The sequence below is a fragment of the Coturnix japonica genome, chromosome 15 (genome assembly GCF_054131305.1).
Source record: "Coturnix japonica strain WE chromosome 15, WE-NBRP24, whole genome shotgun sequence".
NCBI lineage: Eukaryota > Metazoa > Chordata > Aves > Galliformes > Phasianidae > Coturnix > Coturnix japonica.
The window spans coordinates 5514549-5520785 of NC_140677.1; positions in this window are offsets into that span (position 1 = coordinate 5514549).

A 6237-nucleotide genomic window follows, 5' to 3' on the forward strand; every position below is an offset into this window, starting at 1 on the left:
TCTAAACACATTCCACTGAGCGAGTGAGCCACGTTGGCAGGTGATGATCTCCTGATTTATGGGAAGAGTTTATGGCACTTCAAGGAGTGATTTATATCAAAGAGATCAGAGGCAATGAAATGTTGTGCCTCTTGTCACTGTGAAGGACATCTCTCTCAGCGTGGGCCATTACAGAGCAGCGTTCCTGGATACTGCAAGACCCAGGTGACCTTCCAAGAGAAGATGGTGCGCAGCTTCCTGTTCCTTCAGGAGATAATTCGGGACAGAAAACCCAGGTGTAAGTCTTAGGTGTTGCCAACAGAGGGACTCATTCATCCCGATTCCTTTTGCTGTCTTTGAGGATGATTAAATGTGGGTTTGTGCTCCTCACAGTGCTGGGGCTGGATGAGCTGGCAGCACTCATTCCTTTGCAGAGCTCAAACTCTTCTGGATCCATCCAAGCCAGGAGATCACAAAAATAAACACTATGTTTTCCCAGACCTTCCATTTGCTGCAATCTCTGTCCTTCAAGCTCTGCCCCATAAAGAAAGATCCACAAGTTAAGCATGAAATAAAGCCAACAGGAAGGGAATAATCATTATTTGATCAGCTCCCGGAGTATCAAATAGCAGCTTCAGTTAATAAGCAGACAATTTGCAGTGTCATACTGCTAAATTTTCAAAGCTAATTTAACTATTCCATTAAAAAATGAAAACATATTCAAATTAAAACACCCATAAGATGCGAAAGAGGGGAGGGGAAGAGCCTCATTGGAGAGTGAGGACATGAAATGCATCAGTAATTTCCCATCAGGCTGCAGTTCCCTTAACTGACCATGACAGTCAAAGATGAAATAGAAATTTCTATATCAAAAGGGAACACAAAGGAGAGCTGACCTTTGATCAAATGTCTGTTTGTAGTTTTGACATGGAAATTTGCATTTGAAGAATTTATGCTGGACACTTACATGAGAAGTTAACTCCCAGCATGTAAAGGAAGGGAGAGGTCAAATCATCCTTAAGCACTGTCAGATGAAAGCCAGCTCTCCTCGCCATGGATGTTCTGTGCCATCCTGGCTCTCTTCCTAATGCCCAGTGCTGCAGGTTTTGCAATGAGATTTTTCAAAGCAGTATTTATTTAGGGTGGGAAAACCCGTTTCAGGCAAACAAAGGCATTCTCACACAAAGAAAAGATGCTTTTAGTACAGCAGCAGAAGGCAAAGAGAAGAAAACACACCAGTTGCTTTTTAATACTGAAGCTGTAGGCTTGGCTGATCTTCCTTCAGCATTTTCAAGGCTGTCCTTTTTCACTATGGGCCCAGTTTTGCATTCTTTACTTCACTCCTCCCTTTTCCCCAGCAAGGACTGCAGGGAGGGGATGGAGTTCTGTTGCTTCTAGGTCTCCCTGAAACCTCTGTGCAGTGGTCTGTTGTTGCCATGATCCCTATTCCAATTGTGGGCTCTGCTTTACTTGCAATCACAGATATGAGTAAGATAGTTTGTTAACTGAAGACAACCCTGAAGACCTGCCTTTCCTCAAGGGCTGCCACTGCTGTGTTGCCCTATTCCTGGAAGCAATAAACTGGCTGCGGTTGGTGGAACCCTTCCAGCAGGTTCTTAGGTGTGTGGTGCAGCACTGACAAGCACCTGAGCTGGCCAGAAGAGGTCAGTGAGCACACACAAGTCTACATTCTCCAAATCTGGCAATAAAGTGGACATGTTTAATGGAGATAAACATCTGGCAGGTTGAGTCTGCACCTGCCCTCTGGCACCAGAGTCAGGGCGAGATGCCCTTTTGGGGATGGCCTGATGTAGGGGAGCTGGCAGTGGATCAGGGCCCAGAAAGTCCTCCTGGTGTGCTCCTATGACCAGCTCCAGTCTGGTTGTCTTCCAAGATGCAAATTTCCTGCTAGGGCTGCCAGCAGTGGGGCTTCTGGCTGAAGCTAAGCTCTCCACCATGTTCTCCAGGTGGCCTTGAAAGGAAGAGCACTCAACAGCTGGGGATGGTTTGGTGGCAGGTGATACACCTCCAGCTGACACATTTTCCATTGGACAGTCTTTCAACTCCTTCCTCTCCTCCCACTTAATTGATTTGCAAGAGCCTCGGCATCCCATGGAGTGCAATGGGAACAGTGGGAGGGAACGTGGGGACACTGGGAGATTGCCCCCCATAAAGGGCTGTGGAGGCTTAGAGAAACTGGGCTGGAGTTTTATAGCTACAGCTCAGGGGCCAAAATTTATCTGCTTCATCTGTTCCTTGGAGACCACAGTATCATTCCTAATCCAGTTAATTGTATGGTTTTTGAGAAGTCTCCATGAGCCTAACCCATCTATCACAGTGTGTTGCTTATTTCCCATTTGGGGCCCTTAATAGAACAGGGTTACAAATGCCATAGAATCATAGAATGGCTTGGGTTGAAAGAGAACTTAAAGCTGATCCAGTTCCATGCCCCTGCCATGTTCTGGTTGCCACTTACTAGACCAGGCTGCCCAGGGCCCTGTCCAATCTGGCCTTGAGAACTGCTAGGGATGGGGAATCCACACATTGCCCTCTTCCAAGTATTTAGGTGATCATTAGATGGATAGATAGATAGATAGATAGATAGATAGATAGATAGATAGATAGATAGATACATACATACATACATACATACATACATACATACATACATACGCACATACGTACATAGGCAGACAGACAGAATCATTGAATCTTTAAGGCTGGAAAAGACCACTAAGATCATCATCCCATCCCCACCATTCCCACTAAACCATGTCCTCATTCTTGGGACTGTCAGAATTTTAAATTCCTGTTTAGGAAGTTGAAGTGAACAGAGTCTGGAAACAGTCTGCATCCAGCCAAGCAAATGCTTTCCAGAAAGCCCAGGGCTGAGTCAGTGACTGCTGGAAATCACCATTTTATTGCTATGGAAGAATCTCCATCTGTTCCTGCAGGCATGGCCATACCCAAGGGTGAAGGAAGCCATGTCCTGAGAACCCCCAAACTGCTGCAGCTGATTCCCTACTGTTAGCAAAGAGAGAAACTTGGGGGTGAGAAATGACTACAGTGCTTGGAAGGCAAAATCCAAGTTTAATGGGTAGAGCTTGTCCATGATAAATGCATTTCCACCCTGGTTCCTGACTGTGAGCTAAAAGCAGCCAAAAACAGCTGATGAATTATTACTTGCTGGCCTCTGTAACCAAAGATCTTGCTGTTGAAGGAAAGCAAAACCATCTGGAGCAGTGGGCTGGGAAGGGTAGGGCTACCCAGGGCTAGCACAGCTTTCTGTGAAAGAAACCAAATAAAACTACAGAAAGAGGAGAAAAATGTTCTGCTTAAAAATAAAATGAAATAAAATAAAATTGACCAAGCCATGTTTAGGATCTGCAGTGCTTCCCTGTAGCATTCAGGAACCTTGGGGCAATGGGTGATGTCACAAATGAGAGCAGGTGCTGACCACAGCAGTTGCCCTCACTGGAGGTCCCTGCAAGGCCGTGTTACATCACTGTTAATTGAGGAGCAAGATGCCAAGTCATAAAAATCCGGATGTTCGAATAATATACATATGCATTGTCTCAGCCACTAACAATTTACAAAGCAAGAATTGCAGCAAAAGCAAAGCACTTCTGTCAAGAGCAGCTGATCTGAAATCACCAGATTACAGCGAAGGAGAGCTGTAAATACCATGATAGGAGCTCGTGCAAACCCAAAGCCATCAGTGCTCAGGGTGGGGACAGGAAGATGTGCTCATGGTATTTCAGGTGCAACCTTCTGCCCTAGTGGAAGCTCATCACAAATCCCTGCAGTGCTGAGAAGCAGCACAGAGAGTGCACAGAAGAGGAGGGACAGTGAAACCAAGGCAGTGTCGGAGCCACTTTCATGTTTTGCCAGACCCTCCCGTTCTCCTCTCCCTCTGAGGACAGAACAGTGGGGTCAAGGGTTCTCCCCATGTTGGCACCATCCCTGGAGGAAGGACTGGGGTTTGGCATCCCTTGGCAGGGCTGTGAGCCTGCTGGTACAGCTTGTCCCCTCTCCTTTGACCACTGCAAGCATCTTGTTTCATCCTCTGGATTGTCACTGGCTGTATGAGCTCCTTTCTTGCACAATTAGGAAGGCAGCCAGAGACTATCATCCTGTAGGAGGTGTTCCAAGTAACCTCAAATGTAAAAGATTTCCAGCACACACACCCATAAAAACCAGTTGGGAAGAGCTTCACTATTCCAGAAACACTGAAGGACAGACTTAAGCCTCAGCTCTCCTGCAGGAGGCTGTGGTCCCAGAGCAGAAAATAGAAGAATGCTATTCGCTCATGTATGGCACTTCCAGACTTTTTTGTTCTATTTCACCTTTATAAAATCATAGAATCATTAAGGTTAGAAAAGACCTTTAAAATCATCTAGTCTGACCATCAATCTTTCACCAAGCCAGGGCAGCCACAGGTATCATACAGGTCAGCTGGAAGGGAGAGAAAGCATTCCCAGAGAAGAACCCAAGCTGACACATTGTGCAGGAAAAGCTGGCGCTTTCCTTGTGCTTCATTTCACACGACGTGGGTTCACCTGCAGGAGCCCAGGAAGCTGAATCCCTGCCAGAAGAATAATCTGGTAAACTTCATAATGAATATTTCTGCAACACAAAGTCTCTTTGTGGATTTAAATTAATCTAAAACACATTCATTAATTCATAGCTATGAATTGAATTATATTTTGCTTCTGACCTCCATGTTGTTTGTCTGTAACTAGATTTCCCCTAAAAGGCAGCAGCGCTATTTAATCATAGTGCCAACCTTTGGATCCACTTCAGCAGCAATTACCCTGAGCTTTGACTTTGATATAATTTATAGTTCAGAACACATCATAAATAACTCTTTCTTCTCCTTTCAGTACGGCTGTGTGAATGTGTGCAAACTCACGGAAATATGAATTGCTGCCTATTTATCCCATTCAGGCTGTGTGCGTGAATGATGTTGCCCTGGCCACATGGCCCTGCCCAACCCAGTCTGCCCGAAGAGGATGTTTTGATGTCCTCATAGCGTGAGGTGTAATTCCCAACACACTTTGAAGCAGCTTTCCCCTGGATGGGAATAAGGCTGTGCTCACATGGAGCACAAAGGAATGGAGTTCACTTTGCAGTGAGATGCTTCAGAATGGACATTTTGTGTGAGCAGCTGTGAGGTCCAGGTCTCTTGGTTTTCACAGGTCTGTAACGCTCAAAATATGGCTTTTGAGGTGTGCATTACCCAAAAAACTGACTCCATTTCGGCACCTGAAGCACACTGAAATATACATGGGAGTATAGATTGTTTACAGAATCTGTTTTACAGTGATACTCAGCAGGTAGGATCAGTGAAGAGCCCCAGATTCCTGCGATGAGGGGTGATGGAGGGACCCCAAAGATGGGCAAGAGTCAGTGCCAACCATGGTTATTGCAACCTTTTCCAGATAGGAAGAGCTAACCTCAATAGGCTCGCAATAAATCCAGATGATCACAGAATCACAGAATGACCTGTGTTGGAAGAGACCTCAAGGATCACAATGAAGGATTTCCTGAATCTGGACAAAAATCATGTGTTCAACAAACCCCAAAGTCTCATTTCACTGAAAAGTTCCCATTAAAACCTACCGACCCTTTGTTTACCCTGAGGTCAGTGAGTCCTGACTGAAGCAACCCCTGCCCAAAGCATGGCCTGGATCCATAAACACCCAAGCCTTGAATCTGGGGTCTTTAAAGGTTGGAAAATTTCCCTGAGCCCTTCTTGATGCTCAGCCTGCACAAGATAAGAACTGAAATGTGACGCCTTGACAATACTGAGGTGCTGAACTCAGTCTGAGCGTGGCTCCATCACTCCACGACTCCATCCTCAGGAGCTCTTCCTTCTGTCTCCCAGTAGAAAGCCTTTGAGTTAACAACTTGCATTTTTTTTCCATCTGATTGTTCCTCACTGGGACCTTTATAAGTGAAGTACCATCCAGAGACAGTGGCCATGGCCCATAAATTTAATTACTAATCTTTAATTCATAGGTGGCAGAAACAGTTCTTCAAGCATCTGAGTTAATCAGGATTTGCTGACAGTGGCAATCAATTGTTCAGCAGTCTGCTTTTTGCTTAATTACTGTTGCACTACATTGCATTTTCAAAATGTCAAGCATCCTCTTTTAGAAATGCAATAAATCATTTCTACGTGGTGTGCAAAGCTAAGGTAGGAGACTATTATTCTCTCACACCTGACCTTGGCTACAAGGAGCAGAAATTGATCAT